General features: G+C 36.1%; 1 pseudogene; it reads left to right on the top strand.

Moving 5' to 3' along the window:
* Window positions 1–15235: 15235 nt before the first annotated feature.
* On the top strand, window positions 15236–15978 carry LOC140514705 (cyclin-Q-like; annotated as a pseudogene).
* Window positions 15979–17590: the final 1612 nt, after the last annotated feature.

Below are 17590 nucleotides of genomic sequence, written 5' to 3'. Positions count from 1 at the left end.
CAGGGTAAAGGGTTCATCAGGGTGAGAGGGCTTCTGGGAAGCAAATCACTTCATTTTACTTTGGACAAACGCTTCATCACACAAGTGCTCATGTCCTCTATGTCAACAGGAGAACATAGCTTCACAAAACATATATGAAAAACTGAGTTTACTGCAAGAGAAATGGACAGGCATGTGGAACCCTATGCAACTGCAAAGTTCACAATCTAAACAGTAACTGGCTTATTTATGATAATACAACAAAGGAAGGAGGAGGAAACAAAAATATCCTCCTAAATGGGAGTGGCATGGGAGGAGGAAAAGAACAGTAGGGTTGGGGAAAAGACTAAATCCTTTCCAAAGGGGAGGAGCAAGGTGATGGCAAAAGCCAAGTTCTTTTCCCTTGGGAACTGCTAGACCATGAAGATATGATGGTCTACTTATCTACAAGGGTCCCAGCTGCACCAGCAATTTCTCAGTCTGACACAGACTGACTGACACGTCTTGACTCCCAAGAACACACAGGGAGTCAGGACTGGGGTGCAAATAACAAATTATGTCAGCTGGGGGGGATGCTTCGTCCTTGAGATATGGGCTCAGGGTCTCTTGCATATTTTTGGTCCAGTGTTTCTGGAAATATAGCAATTCAAAAACACAAGTTCAGGGAACCTCTGACTCTGTCTCTATATATCTGTATCTCTCTTCTCTTCTTCCTCCCTCTCTCCTTTTTACTTTTTGAGATAGGAAAAAAGCAAGCCAAAATTTTGAAGTGACTGTAGACCTAAGAACCACTTCAGTTAATCTTTATGATCCCTTAAGATCTTTCAGTATTTAAACGCAAATTACCACAATGGTATTGCTTTCTACTATATTTCATTACAAATACACAGTATGTCACTCAAGGTAAATGACATGAGTCACAGTATTTGGAATCAGAATGTGACGGTTCCAATTCTAACTTTGCTACTTGCTATCTGGGTAACCTCAGGGAAGTCAGTTAACTAGTCTGAAATTCACTATCTGGGGTCCCTAACAATGAAAAATTCCATAATTTATATATGTCATAGACATATAAGTATGTAAATTACAACATATTTGTAATATGTAATTTATCTTATAATTCTAAAATGGTCATTTATGTATGTTATAAGTAAGCTTTTGTAAGCTAACCTCCTAGCCATCATTTATAAGAGTAACTCTATGTTTTAAGTTCCAATCAACAAATGCAATACGAATATTTGGGATGCAAACTGTAAATTACAGACTGCATATAATCTGTAATAGAAAATGCTACTTTGTAACATTTATTTATTTATTTACAGATAGCTTTGGCAGTTCAAAATTCAGATTTAACTATATATACTACCTCAACATTTATATTAATGACTATACCTAGTAAACTCTGTATTATGATTATAAATTTGTTAACATTTGATCTTATAATTTATTCAGTATTCATGATATATTTATAAAACACAATATTGTTCATTACAGCTGGGAATACCTGTCCCTACATCATTTAGATTGGCCTTATATCTCACAACTTTGGCCAAGGCAGAAATGAAAACTATGAAGCAGACTGAAGAAAATGGCAGCCTATTGACAAAATTGTATATAGTCAGATCCAGTAACAAAACAATTCAGGAATCAAAATCCTCTAATGCAATGCTACCTATTAGTATTTTGAATCTAAATGATACACATACATAATTCATAGGACCAGGGAAATCATGGATAGTTTTTCTCTAAAATACTACAAATATAGATAGTAATTGGGCAGCTGTTATTAAATGATGTCTAGTTTCCAAGAAGATGAAAAAAATGGCAAAGATTTTGTCATCTTTGTATTAGCTCAAATGGTAACATATTATTCTTTATTCCCCAAAACAGAAATCAACATTAAATTCAATTTAAATTTACCAGAAAGATAACAATAAACATAAAAATCCAACAACAAGTTGGCTCATATATGTGTCCATGTATTTGCATAGCTATACATGGCTGGGCTAGTGGACTACATACTACACACACACACACACACACACACACACACACACACACACATACACACACAGAAAGGGTCGGGGGAGAGATAAATATTGTACATGCCTACATCATCCCTACCTTGGAATATGTAAAAATTTTTGGCTGTCACCTAGATATTTCCATGCTCTATCCTAAGCTTTGCTAGCTCAAAAACTGCATTCCCTTGTTACAGCAGCTGCAACTCCCTTCACTCAAGAGGAAGGAACTAAATCCTGACTGTTCACGGAATAATGCAGATTTACTGCAGGAGAAGAGCCTGAGCATTGTCAGGCCACACACAAATCGGCGGTGTCAGTAGCTTGGCAACTGCATCCCTTTAAGAGATGTCATTTTCTTTTCTTTTGTACCTAAACTCTTGCTCTCTTTCTCAAAATAAGAATTTTACATATTTGCCGTTGTGTCTTTGACATGGAAGAAAAGCTTTTTTGTTGATGATCTAGTTTGGCCATACCATCTAGTTTAAGAATGAAAAGCATTCAGTCCAATGTAGGATAAAATGTATCTATGTAAAGTGTTATTGCAAACAGATACATTAACTTGCTTTTCAGATATTCTGAAAAGTGGTAATATAAAATCTTAAGTGAAAAACTTGCTCAAAGTAATTCTTAAAAAGTTAAAAATCAAGTTTTAAAAATATGAAAGCATAAATTTTTCAGATGGATATTTTTAGCTAAATAATTCAGCTAATTTACTGCAATCCCTATGTTACTGTGAAGAAAATTTAATAATCACTCAAGAAGACAATACTTTTGCTTATGTAATAAACTCAAATATATAAAATATATGTAAAAACCTGGAACCAGTAAAAAGCATTTTCATGACTTTTAAGTTATGTTTAAGTTAAGTTAAGTTTCATAACTTTTAAGTTAAATGCAATGTCTGTGGAAATCAAACTTCATGTATGAAGGGGACTGTTTCATGTTAAATTCTATCATTCTGACTCAAACATGCATTTTCAACATAAAGCACTGTTCAAGAATTCTATTTTCACACAAAACTGCCAAAGAATAAAGACAACTTGGTCATTTTAATGTCGGAATAATATTCCCAGATATAATCTGGGAATCTCTCTTTTAATTTTTTTTTCTGAATTAGAGATAAGAATTTTCTCCATGTGTTAGTGCATTGGGATGCACTTGTTGCTATCTTTTGTATTTGAAATTGATTTCATATAATATTTTGTCCCTAACTACTGTTGACCCATTCCTGAGAGTCACTAAAGTCATGCTACTAAATACAGAACCTGAAGTGTTTTGTGTTTTGATCATTTAATTATAAAACACTTCAACCTCATGCAGAAATTTCACTGCTGCCTGCCTGTTCCTTTTTAAAAGGCTGTTACGTCTGCACTGCACTTAGTGGTTTTCAAATTTAGCCCCTTACTAGTCTCAGCTCTACTTTACCTGCTTGTTTTACAACTGGAAAAGATGGTGCCACTTATTGAAAGGATGGGCAAACAGAAAAACAAGAAGTTTAAAATGGTGAGTTCAGGTAGCAGATATAGAGAAAATGGTAAGACAGGAGACTTGGTAGAAGAGGGAGGAAAAAAAATTCACATTCTTCTTTACCATCGTGAACTAGAAAAAAAAACCTGAGTAAAAATATGACAAAACTAAAAGTTTTCTGGTTTCTTGGTTGTTAATCCAGAAAAGATCAGAAATGTCTTTATCTGATGACTAAGAATGTTGTCATTAAAAAGCAGAAATTTTAAAAGAAAAATCACACATTTATCTAATGTAGAATATAATATAACTTTAAAAGGTGATGTTTAAAATAGAATTTTCTTTTATTATTATAGTGATAATAGTTCAAAATCACTTACATAGTCTATTTTTAAAATACCATTTAAGGGTTGCCATGGCAATTATTCTACAGTTTCAAAATGTAATTAGGGTATCATAAGATATTATAGAAATTAAGTACAATTTGAAGCTCTATTTGGGAAAATGTATGTATTCTATATAATCACTATGTAATTATTCTATATCCAAGTACATGTTGTTCTCAATGTATAACTTTTAAAAATGTTACTTTTTTGTATTCGAAATCTTAATGTGTTTAAATAAAACAAAAACAAGCACTAAAATTTCATCTGCAAATCTCAAGGCTGAAAAAAATCTCTCTACCCTAAACAGAAACATACTATAAGTTTTGTACTACAAATCACTTCATTATTAGTCTCTGCTAGCAAATAAAACTCTTTTCACTCAGAATACTTCTGTGCAAAAATATTCATATCAATATTACAGAGCAAACAGCTGTGTGCAAAGAAATAATGATCACAGAAAAATATAATTGCAACATAAACATGTCTTACTCTTTCTTGTCCTTCATAACAATCATCTTGCTCAAACCAGGATAAGACATAAGTCATCCAAGCCATTTGGATTCCTATTTACAATTGAGGCAATTGTAAATTCAGCATCAAGGAAATTCAGCACCTTATGCAATGACAATGTGTTCCCTCTAAAAGAGCTTTACCAAACAAAATCTGTCTAAGCTCTCTGCAAAATGCAATTCAGTGGTAGAAAAAGATGATGATATTTTATCTAAAATGGTTTAAATTCTAATATAAATATCCAATCAAAAGAACAATAAATGAGAAAATGGAAGTCTACATTTATGTGAGTACAAAATTAAAAGTACAACTGATAATTATTTTAAAATTATCAAATACAGTTTAGCTTCTGCAAAGTAGTTGAAAATGTAAGTCTAAACTAATAGACAATTTAAAAAATATTACAAAGTTCCAGATAAACAATCTGAAATTCCATTATAGGAGGAAATGAAAAATTAAGTTCAGTTCATAAAATAGTCAAGAGGCTATAGTACAGCTAAGGGAGAGTATTTTCCAAAGGTCTACAGGATGATCAAGAATGCCACTCTGCTCTTCTCATCTACCGTCTTTATAGGGAGGCTAAGTAAAATTTGCACAGATAAAGGTGGCTAGTTAGCTAGTTTGTGGTTGCCATTAGCAATGACACCAACAATAGATTTCTTTGAAAACTACCTTAGAAAGTTTAAAGAAAGCAGGTCCCACAGAATCTAATGTCTTGAAGAGACTAGCAGATGTAGAATTAAATTAGTTTCATTTTACTGATATTGCCCAGTTTTCTATACCCAGTTGCATAATTAAATATGCTCATCTCCTGATAAATAGCTGGTGCATTGAAAGAAAAAACAATGCCTCACTGTCTTCCCCAGAAAGTAACATTTCAAATACATTTCTCTTGACTCTTCCACAAACCCAGGCATTATTAATGCTCCCCCTACAAATCTCTTAGTATCTTTTATGTACATTTTGCAAGTACTTATCTGTGAATAGAGGGGCAGCTAAATGACTCAGTGGATAGACCACATGACCTGGAGTTAGGAAGACCTGAGTTCAAATGTGATACAACATATCGGATACACCCTAGGCAAGTCTCTTAATCCTGTTTGCCTTAGTTTCTACTTCTGCAAAATGGGGGCAATAACAGCACTTACTGTCCTGGTTTGTTGTTAAGTTTCAAATGAAATAAAAATTATTAAATACTTAGAACAGTGCCTGGCACTATACAACTGTTAGCTGTTATTATTAAATGCAACTTTGACATAGATATAAGAAATTGTCCTTTTTGTCTCTTTAATTCCACAAACAAGCCTAGTTATCTTCCTGTAAAAACAATGCAGGACCTGCATTCCATAGGACTGCCATGTTTGGAGACAGGTCCCTACTGTTACAAATCATCTCATACATAATGACAGTCATTCTGTTGAGACTGATAACACTCAAATTCCAAGCTCCAGATTGTATTGCATCCCTCAGGCACTTTCTTTCCCCATATGGTGACTCATGGGGCTTTAGAAGGGTGCCATTCAGACACGCAGGATCTGAACCTTTCTTTCATTATTGCTTCTCAACTAATGTTGCTGTGGGGCAGGCACTAGAAACAAAAGTTCTCACAGTCTCTTGGGGTCTGATGTACTGGCAGAGTGTGTGAGCCTCTATATACCCTACCACTAATTTAATTTTTCACATGGTCTCTTAAGGTTTACAAAATAATTTATCAAGAATCTTAAGCACCTACATACCCTCTCTCTAACTTTCTCTTGTACACAACCACTGGCACTTCAAGCTCCTACAATCCCTAGCACATGCTATACTTTCAGGCAATTGACAATCTCATCCTATTCTTTTCGACAAAACCTTTATTCTCTGCTTCAACTAGATCTCATACTTTCAGGAGTCAATCTCTACCACCATTCCCACTCAACTAAGGGAAAATCCTGAATATCCTTTGTTGTTGTTCAGTCATTTCAGTTATGTTCAAGTCTTCATGGCTTCATTTGGGATTTTCTTGGCAAAGATATTAGAGTAGTTTGCCATTTCCTTCTCCAACTCATTTTACAGATGAGGAAACTGAGGCAAACAGGGTTAAATGACTTGTCCGGAAACACATAGCTAGTAAGTGTTTAAGGGAGAGTTTGAACTCAGGTCTCCTGACTCCAGGCCTGACACTCTATCCACTACACCACCTTGCTGACCTTTGAAGTTCCTAAATCCATGCAAAATTACAGCATCCTATTAGTTGAATAAGCATCCAGTTCACTTAGACAGCTAATGAAAATCCACCTCAAGGCCCAGACCTCAGAAGCTATGACATTCCCTTTCTCTTGAGACTCCCTGGAAGCCTCAGTTGTCTATAAAGACTGTTTTTTACTATATCTCATTTGAGTATCTATTTTTGTGTGGAGATGGCTCTCTCTCTTTTTGCTATTCTGGGGTACTAGGGGTGTGCTAAGCACTACAAGAATGACTCCATTAGGGATGGGTGAGGCGCTCAGGCCCTTTGCCAAAGGATACACATGGCACAGCAAGTCAGACTGGCCCAATAGTCCCTGGGACTGGGGTAAGGTCAAAGAAGACTGACAGTGACCCATCAAAGACTTTAAGAAAAACTGGAGAAAAGCTCTAACACCCTCCTTACAGTACCTCAATTCAGTCTCCCTGGATTTCTTTCCTCACCACCCTGAATGGGAACCTATTAAACCCATTTCTGTTCAGTCACTCAGAAAAAAACAAACAAAAAATTGCTGTGTGGAGGCAGTCTCCCTACAAACTAATGTTTGGAAAATAGCCTAGATTTATTTAATTTATGCACCAGATAGGAAGGGAAGAAGAGTAAACAGGAGAAGAATTACTAATCAAATAAAGTACCCCTGTATTTCTGGTTCCTAGTCTCATTGACTGGACAGAAAGTATTTCTGTAACAAAGAAGGCTGGAGAAAAACCACCTTCTTCCCCTTTAAGAAATAACAGATCAAATTAATAGCCAATTATTAAAATTGGGGAGACCCAAGCTTTTATCCCCTGTCTCATTTCCTTGTCCAATTTCTCAAGGACAGGGCTGACTGAAGATAAAATTAACACTACTCTACTCAACTAGACGAATGTCTAGATTGCCCAAGGCTGAAAATGGTTTGTGTGGAGAGATAACTTTTTTGTCCAAGAGTGATATGATGTCACTTCTTAGCCTGTCATTGGAGTGAGCCCATTTCTCATTCATTCATTCTCTCATTAATTGTTAACCAATTGGAGTTGATCACTACCCTGAGGAACTGCCTACTTTTCCAAGAACACATAAACTGTAAACCCCCGCCATGAAGGTCTTTGGCATTGGAGACTGCCACTGACCTCTCTTATGAATAACATGTTAGCCTCATTAATAAAATGATTAAATTTCCCAGAAACTTTGTCTCTTGAGCTTTTAAAATATCACAGAGCTAAGATAGGAAGCTATGGTAGCATGAGCAGCTAAAGCTATGTATTTAATTAACCTTAATCGTCAGTGTTTGTTAAACAATTAGTCTTAAAACTATATTCAACTGAAAATCTGCTTAGAAACTCAAACTAAGGTAACAAGCATGAGTAGAAGGCTAGTGGAGTTGCTAGTTAGGAGACTTCAAAGAAAAGTGTAAAAGAATGCCAGTGAGAAACTATAAAACCAAGGAAATAGAAGCAATATGAAGAGAAGTATGTGACTGCCTGCAGACTTCTGTTTTCTTTGTAATGTTGCTTTAGATAATTTTTCCCACAAAATTTGATTGTGATCATGACTAAAATAGCTCTTATTTTGATCACAAAGGGCATTTTTTTCTAAAAATTAATACTAACTTTGGATAAGGTTAATGATCAGAATTTAAAAGGCTATGCCTTCCATGAGGTGTACTATAGAGCCTATTATATTAACAAATGAAAAAGATCGCCACCTAGTGATGGTTCATCTGAGCTTAAGATGCATGCCTTGAACTTCCTTAGGTTTTGAAGCTATAAAAATGCTTTAATTTAAAAAGTTATAACAGCTTCTCAAATCTAAAATACCTGTGGCAGTTGCGAGCTATTTTTCATTAAGCTGTCCTTTTTAAAGGGGGAAAGGTAAGTGATTTTAATTCAATTATAGTTATTAAACGTTCACTGTTATCGATGAAATGAGAAACACAGTGAATATTAATTTCGAGTCTGCTTGGTCCAAAATAAAACGCTCTCCTTAACCAGTGAGAAGGATTCTTTCCTGAACCATTTGTCAGCTTTGCCAGAGTTTGTGAAGGAAGCTGTAATTTACATTTACATGCAGGTGACCTTAAATCTTCTGACACAAATATGCATTTCTAAAATTCTCCTTTAGGGTCTAGGTCTCATGTTCAGCTAACAGTGAAATATTTTAGTTCACACATTAAAAACAAAGGTAAAACCACAAACAGTAAAAAACAAAAAAAAAAATGTACTTTCTTTCCAGAAAGGTATTATAAAAATATACATTAAAGTGAAAGAGGGAAGGAAATTACAATAACCACAGATCAAATGGCATGGAGAGAATCAAATCAATAAATCAATCGTGTAAGACAGCACTTTGTTAAACTCCTGCTGAGTTCCAGACACTGTGCTAGGTGCTAGGGAGACACACACACACACACACACACACACACACACACACACACACTCAAAGAAATTCAGGAAGCTTAGTGAAGGTACAGGAATTACTAACACAAGGGTATTCTGCTACTTATCACAGGCATTAGTTAGAATATGAAACAGGGCACTAGTAGGAGTGTTATGAGTCCATCAGTCCTAAGCAACCAGTAAATTCAACTTCTGTTATAACTATATTGTCAAATTTCTTATCTAATTTGGTTGAGTAGGAACCAGAGATCTCAGAGAGCAAATGGGTTTCCGCTTTTGTGGCAGAAAACAATTTATTTCAATACTGCAATGAATCTAAGTGGGTTTCCACTTTTGTGGCAGAAAACAATTTATTTCAGTACTGCAATGAATCTAAGATCTCATCAGTGTGGTATTTGCTCCAGTGCTATAGATTTTAACCCAGCCAGGCCTTCTTGGTTTTTTGGGATTCTTGTTTTCCTATCCTGCCATTAATTCTCTATTAAAGGTATTCCCATTGCTCTGGATGCCTTCCTCTAAGTCTTCTTACATTTCCTGAGTATCAGTACAGTATTCAGAATCTGTTCTCTCTCCTCTCATCCTTACTACATCACCAGTGCACCTCCATTTAAAATTAAGGATTTGCTCTAGAAAATATCTTTCATGATACTTCTTCCACACAAGTTGTTCTTGATAACATGCTGTCACTTATTCATGCCCATCATGCTTTTTTTTCCATTGTCTGTAGGGTCACTTAAGGTCATCTAATTTTGATTATTTGGAGATCTTAGTATTCCAAGACATAGTCACACAACATTACTAGATGAGTATCAGCATTAATATGATAAGGCTTTGTTTCAGAGAACATCTTGGGATTGTTGAAAGCACTGTGGAGTTTACCAAAATCCATCCCGTCCTTTTTCTTCTTGTTTTTCTACTCTAGATGCACCTCAGTATTTGGACTGACTCAGTTCAATTATACACATGTATATATGTTATAATTATATGTTTATTCAATTATATGACTACGGAACAGACCTTCTTCCATTTTGTTTTTCTTATATGCATTTTGAGAACCATCTCTTTTAAGTGGTGATGGATGCATCCCTTTAAGGAGCCTTATATTATTCTGAGGCTTGATATAGTCAATTCTATGCCAACTATAAGCAGTTAACATCTAGAGGACTTCATTTCCCATAGGGAATACTTTTTCTATCCAGATTCCATATAAAGTAGACTCCATGATAATGCCAAATAGCTCTATAGAGCATACATCTTCTTGTTTTATACCTCATTTGATGCTGACACTAAGAACACAGAAAAAAGTTATGCCTATATTTGTATCTATCAAGGAATCTTGTACAACACCTTATTGTCAAACAGCTTTAAAAAACTTGTCTATGATAAAAAAAAAAATAACTTCAGTGGGAGCTCTATATTTGTCAGTCAGTTATGTGACCATGAATAAGAATGACAACAGCCACCATTCATATAACCCTTACTATGTGCTAGGCACTGTGCTAACACTTTATAATTATCTTATTTGATCTGTCAACCAGTTTGAGCCACCACCACCCCCAACCCCAACCTGAGAAAGGCCTAAAACCTGCATTGGCTGATCCAGAGAAAGACATTTTTGGCCCATCCTGAGCTTAACTTACCATAACACTTTGCATACTCTGACATAACAGACATGCTTTGGCTTGTTCTCTGAGTGAACCCAAGCTTTCCTGTCAGATTTTACAGACTGGGAACATTCTTCTGCCAAGGACCTGACCCACTGGACATTTCTCTTATCTTAAGGTCCATGACTCTTCTTTGTTAACCACTGTCTTGAGTACCACCATCCCTCTTTCCTGTTGAACACTGTCATGTTACATTATGTTATGTTTATGATAGAAGAAATATAGATATCTAATTTCAATTAACACTTTGACATATCTTATTATTTTAAAAAACTACCCTATTAAGAAATTCCTTTCTCATAGTGTAATTAAATATATATGAACTGTGATTTTGGCTGACAAAGGCATCCTGAGTCAGGAAGGAGAAGGGGAAGTTTACTGACTTTACTTTAAGGGTATAAATATTTCTACAAATGATTCCTTCCAGAAGATCAGAATTAGCCTGACTTCCCATGAATGCATGATTCTCTGCCTTAATTAGAATAAAAAAGTCTGGTATAGAGCAAGTACAACTTGATTCAGTTGGTTCTTTGATCAAATTTTTGGTAAAGTGAACCCCATTCTGTTTGTTTTTTAACAAATCTTTAGAAAGGGAAAACTCCATTCTGTTTGTTCTTTGGACAATCTTTTGGTTAAGAGGGAAACTGGTTCTGTTTGTTTCTTTGGACCAAACCTTTTGTATATGATTGACAGATCTTCATAATAATCTTGGAAGAAAGGTGCTATTATTATCCCTATTTTACAGAGGAAAACAAAAAATGACTTGCCCAGGGTCACACTGCTAGAAGGTGCGTGAAGTCAAATTTGAACTCAGATCTTTCTGACTTCAGGTCCAGCACTCTCTGCACTACTCCAAGTAACTGCTACCTAGCTTAATATGTGATCTGCTGTAGAAAATCTTGTGGGAAGAGCTGACTGTTTTCTTCCTATATTTTCGTCATTCTCATGAATCTTATAGAGATGAAAAAGCAAACACAAACTGGCCATTACTGATGCCTTCTCGATTGTCATGGGTGCCGAGGACAGCACAATTACACCTTTTGTAGTTTTCTCCAATTATTGACTATTTTCTCTGATTAGATATTATTCTCTAACTCTTTCAAGTTTTTCTTGCCCCTTGCATGAATTTTTTCTTTGTGTACTTGGTTTTGGTACTGACTTAATTTTTTTTAACTGTCATTATTTTCCTCCCATAGTAGTACGTCAGGGAATGAGCTGCTACAATACAAATACAGCTTCCCACACAGGTGAAATCATAGGTCTGGTCAAAGTGTTAGAACTTTGAGGACTCCCTAGAAAGCCTAACACTTTGCTGATGCTCCACATTCAGGAGTCACAAGCACTTGTACTATCCCAGCCCTCATTCTGTGAGACATCCAGGACCTGTCAATTTTTTTTTTTACCCATTTGTTCTATAAAGGGAGTTTAAGATCACTCTGAGTCAGTCATTCTGCTGAATGAACCTTCCCATTAGACTGATCTGGAGATACCGTTGCTTTTCTGCTGATTCCTAGAGCCTGATTTGATTTCTGCAAGTACATTTACATCACTGCATGGAGTAGCAGTTGTTGTTTTGGTTTGGTTTCATGGGTTTTTGCTTTAATTCTTTTTATATTCAAAATTGGGTTTGAGATTTGGTTTGAGTGTTTGAGTCCTGAATCTTACATTCACTAGCTCTGTCATCCTAGGCAAGTTTCTCTGAACCTCAATCTCCTCACATTTAGAATGGGTATTCCAAGTGTTGTTACTAACTTCAAGTACCTTATTAATATGACTTATCAAGACACTTTAAGCCTCTGACTTCTAACTCTCTGTGGATCTCTATGTACTGTATGGATCATGACTTGCCTATCTAGACTCTGTCTGATCTGTTCCCTCCAGTTTTGCTTACCACTTTACATTCTGACCTTAGTATCATACTCTGCATTCACAGTAGAGTCACAATTCATCTGAAGCTCTGATTACAATCTTTTATTCCAGTACCCTGTGCTATCTGACCTCTTAATCTTGATGCATTTGTATCTACTCTACTACACCTCTGATCATGATCCAATGTTGCTGTTGTAGCTTTAGTAAATTCAGGAATATACCTGAACTGAATTTTCATACTTGTATATTAATCTCTATACTACCAAAGGAGATCAAAATGCCATCCTAAATAATTTGTCCTAGCCACGACTTTGGGTATCTGCATTGTCTGGTAAGAATAATTCTGAAGGGGAGAAAGAGAGACCCTTTGAGACATAATTTTCATCTAGTTGTAGTGACATTTTTCATATAAGAATATGCTCAATTTCCCAGAGTTTTTCCAAGTTACCCTAAGATATAAGCCATATCCTTTGATTTTTGGCATAATCTAAATTTTTAAATGAATATATGCATACATAAACATATATACATATTTGATCTGGTAAATAATCTACATAGCAAAACATATGCAAAATTCTGAAATTATTTTACAATTTTGAATTTAAAAATTACTACTCTGAAATTATTTTACAAATTAAAAGGCACATTCCTTGAACAAAACTCATCTTTTCTGCCTTCCTTTTCATAAAAGACATAAGAAAGTAGCTGAAGACATTTATTTAGAGGCAAGGCAATATTACATTAGAGAAAAGAGATTTTAAGAAAAGAAAGTAATCCAAATCCAAAATTACAGTGAAAAAATTACTCTAATACAAAAGCGTGGGAAATATTAAGGATGCAATTTCTAATTTACTGCTTATTTTGAGTAACTTATAATTACCACAGGAAAGTTGGACAATTGAAAGACAGTATGGCATGAGAGAAATGACTGAATTTCAAGTGAAAGGAACTTGAGTTCACATCCTGTCTCTATCACTTTACATGGGTAATCCCTGTAATCTCTCTGAGGCTGTTTCCTCATCTGCATAGTTGGGGGTTGAACTTGACCCTTCTAGATCTAAATTTATCATCCTATAATCTGCAGAACAAGATGGCAGTAGCTATTACCAATAACCCTTTTAAGGCACCTAGCCTCTTTTCCTTCTGAGACTTCCTGTAATCAGCCTTTAAAAGCTGAACTAGCCTAGGATTTGGGGTCAATATGTCTTGTGTGCCAAATCTGTGGTAGACCATTCCAAGCTCATATTGGTCTGATCAGCCATGGTCATATGCACTGAAACTTCACTTTATCATGGTGATGTCATTTTGGTCAAGGATAGGGGAGATGTGAGTATATTTTTTAGATGAAGATTGAGAGAGAAAGAAAAATAAGGATAAAGACCAGAGGTGATAAATGTATACAGAAGACAGGATTTGCAGAGAGTGACTTTGGGATCTTAGGGAAACCTGATTATTCCCACAGTCCCCCCAGAAAACCTTTCATGTCCCTCAGCTTGCTCAGTAACCAAAATATCCAACATTAGGTGATCTAATGACATTTGGTGGTTGGCCCCATTGACTTCCCACTTCATGCACATAGCCCTCTGAGGCTCCCAGCATCCCAGCTTGGCCCAGGAGCCCACGAGCAGCAACTGTGGACAGCCCCAGGCCAAGCCAGGAGGCACCACCAACCTGAAATGGAACTGCATGGCCCAGAGGGCATGACCACCCTGGGGGGCCAGTTTGAGACCAAAGTGGTATGGGGTTTCAAAGACCATGGGAAACAACTTGAAGCAGTTTCAACCTAACTTATTCAATGGATAGTATTGATGGTGAAAATGCAATTCATTAATGTCCTGCAGAGTTTCACAAATAATAGTTCCAGTCTACCTTCTTCTACCTAAGTGATTGTCAGCCCAACTTGTATACCAACAATGTCTGTTTCAGGTATATGAACTGATTCAGTTGCCTGACCATCCAATGGCATATCATATTCTGGACAATAGGCATTTTTCATCTTTTTCCCCCCTGTATGGATGCTCCATAACATTCTGTGGCTTGATGTAATCAGCATGATATTATCCACAAACAGGAACTTCAGAGAACCTCACTGTCCAACTTTACTCTGTATAGTGTATTGCAAACAGAAGTCCCTGTTAAATACTAAATGTAGTATTACTGTCCTATTATGACAGTAGCCTTCATTCATTTTAGCCTGAATCTCACCTATATTCTGTACAGACCATCTTACATGACACTGACATGTACCTTTGGAGAGCATCCCTCTTATGTTTTATGCTTGTTTGGGGTTGGTAATTTAAGTGATGCATATCAGCAGTATGTTATTGCACTCATCAAGAAATCTTGTATTAACATACTTATGAGAGACTCCTCGTTGGAAGAGAGGCTGTAAGTGGTGGTGTTCTAATCTGGGAAGTCAAAGGATTCTTTATTGTCCAAAAAACCCTCAATACATTGGAATCTTGTTTTCTCTGGACCTTTCAGTCAGTTGAGTGATTATAAAGATTTATGGCATGCTGTAGGAAATATTTTGTGAATGTTGACAGGTCCACAGTTTTAAGGTTCCCATGATATGTATATAGGTCATTCCTGCAAAGACTTCATAGTAGTAGTGTGTGTTTCTTCCTCTTTTGGTTTACCTCATTTTTTTCTTCCTTGTAATTTGAATTGGATTCTTGTTTAGCATTGAGGGATTCAAGGGGTCAGCTATACATTGGGGATGAGGGTGCTCACCATGGAGTCGAGAGAGAGAGAGAGAGAGAGAGAGCAGCATCGCAAAGCTAAAGAAGTGAGAAAAGAGAGGCACCCTGCCTCCAAGGCCAAAGTCTGCTTCAAAGTGACAAGGCTCATCATAGAGGCTGGAGTCAAGCTAGGGATGCAATCCATTCCAATTGCCACAGCCTGTATCATTTACCATAAATTTTTCTTCAAGACCAAACTAGATGCATATGACCTTTACCTCATAGCCATATCAGCCATTTAATTGGCAGGTAAAGTGGAGGAGGACAAGAGACAGGACAAGAGACATCATAAATGTCTCTCACAGGTATTTAAATTCCAAGAGTGAACCTTTGAAGTTAGACTTCTGCTTCTGGGAATTGAGGGACAGCACTGTTCAGTGTGAATTATTCATGCTGAGAGTTTTGCATTTCTGGGTCTCCTTCCAGCATCCCCACAAATATCTGCTCCACTACCTTATTTTTTTAAATAATTGGATGAACCATCATAGCTGGAAGAGGCTTCCCCCCTCTCGGGCAGTCTGGGTGCTGCTGAGGCATAGCTATCATGGAACATTCTGCCATCAGTATCCCATCCAGCACACAGTTGTAGCAGTGCTATGGAGTGGAGGTGCCTGCTGATTCCGCAGCAGAAAAGCCCTGGTGGCAGGTTTTTAATGAAGACTTTACCAAACCAATCATTGATAATATTGTGTCTGACCTGATTCAGATTTACACAACAGACACAAAAATCCCTTAGTTTCTCTAGGCCATCCAAGGAGAAGCAAACCTGTATTTCTGAGGGCTGCATTTGACCCAATAAAAAGGGTCCTAAATTCAAAAGATGATAAGTCACAGGGACCCTGTGCATTAGCAAAAGGGAAAGAGCTAAACCTGGATTACTTTCTGATTGCTAATTGGTATCTGTGGTGGCTCCCCAAGCAAGTTTGGAGCTTGTGTTTGGATACTAATAGGTCCATGTTGAAATAGAAATATATTGTGTTAAATTATCTTTTGCACCTCAGGAGTTTTCTGAAGATGAACCTTTTGAATTTGGTGCAGACTGTATTTAGGTATCTCTTTGTTAAAACAAACGCCAAAATAGAATACTTGATTGTACCTTCGGGGTATCTTTTCAAGCTATACATAAGCTTAACCTTCCAGCATAAGTGAGTGGTATTTTATTTTACATAATAAAAGATAAGCAAAAATTTTTTGGTAAAGATGTGAAAATAGGCGTATAGTTTTTAAGAACTTTCAATGTTCTATGGACCACGTTGGGGATTGGGGGTGGGAGTAATATTAACCATACTTTTTTTTCCTATCTTGTGCTATTTTCCTCTCCCTGAAATATATTATAAAATATGATCATCTTTTCAACACAAATGTTCTTCTAAGAATCCTATGTGTTCAAGATCTGTTCAAGATCTTGGAATACCTTGCTCTCTGAAGAATCAAAGTTTTCCAGGAAGCCCTGAGGTGAATAACAGACAGGTAGTAGGAAAAAGTATGCCTATTTTCATTGAAGACTGTGTGCAAGAAATAGTGTGAAAGGGAAAACTATGCTGGCCCAGTCATGTAGCAACCATCAGGGAGTAATGAAAGACAACATAAGTGATGGACCAGTACCCACAAAATGTAAAAAGTAGAGAAAGACTTTGAGCATATGGAGAATATAATTATGTGGAGAATTTCTAGACCAGGGGAAAAAATCAAAAGAAGAAACTGTGGAGATGGGTTACTATCAGTACCAACAGAGGGAGTGCCCTCATGGATGAGATCATGGATTGACTGAAATGTTGGGAGAGTAGCAAAACACTTTTATAGTTAAGGAACAAAGGCCATATTGCCAACAGTTGGCTAAAGAAACCCAGTTCATCTTCAGATCTTCACTTGCATCATTTCCAGAACAAATTTGCTGTTTATATATTAAATCTGTCTGTTAGTTTCCTAATAAAATAATTTTTTCAAAAAAATCTGTGTGATGCATATATAGATTCATATTTGAAACATAGGCTGACCCTGGCTACATGAAAATATTCTAATATAAAGGGAAATCCATTTAGGAAAATTACTTTGATTTAGAAGTTACCATTACTCTACATGCTCAGGTTTGCTGAATAAAGTGTAAAAATGGTAAATTAATTGATTTTTTTCATTATTTTGTAGGTTTTCCAATGGCAATAAATTTTTTAAAATTGTTGTTTGATGGAATTGTATGTTGTTCTTCCCAATTAAAAAAGATGATATCACATGGAATAATTTTTAGTTTATAAAACAGATAAATTAAGCAGTAAGGATTTATTTGAATTAGAAAAGAATTTGCCACAATGCTAACTACTCCTATAAATTTTAAGGTTGGTTTATATTTC

Source organism: Notamacropus eugenii, chromosome 7 (assembly GCF_028372415.1).
Source record: "Notamacropus eugenii isolate mMacEug1 chromosome 7, mMacEug1.pri_v2, whole genome shotgun sequence".
NCBI lineage: Eukaryota > Metazoa > Chordata > Mammalia > Diprotodontia > Macropodidae > Notamacropus > Notamacropus eugenii.
This window is presented reverse-complemented; position numbering and strand designations above follow the sequence as displayed.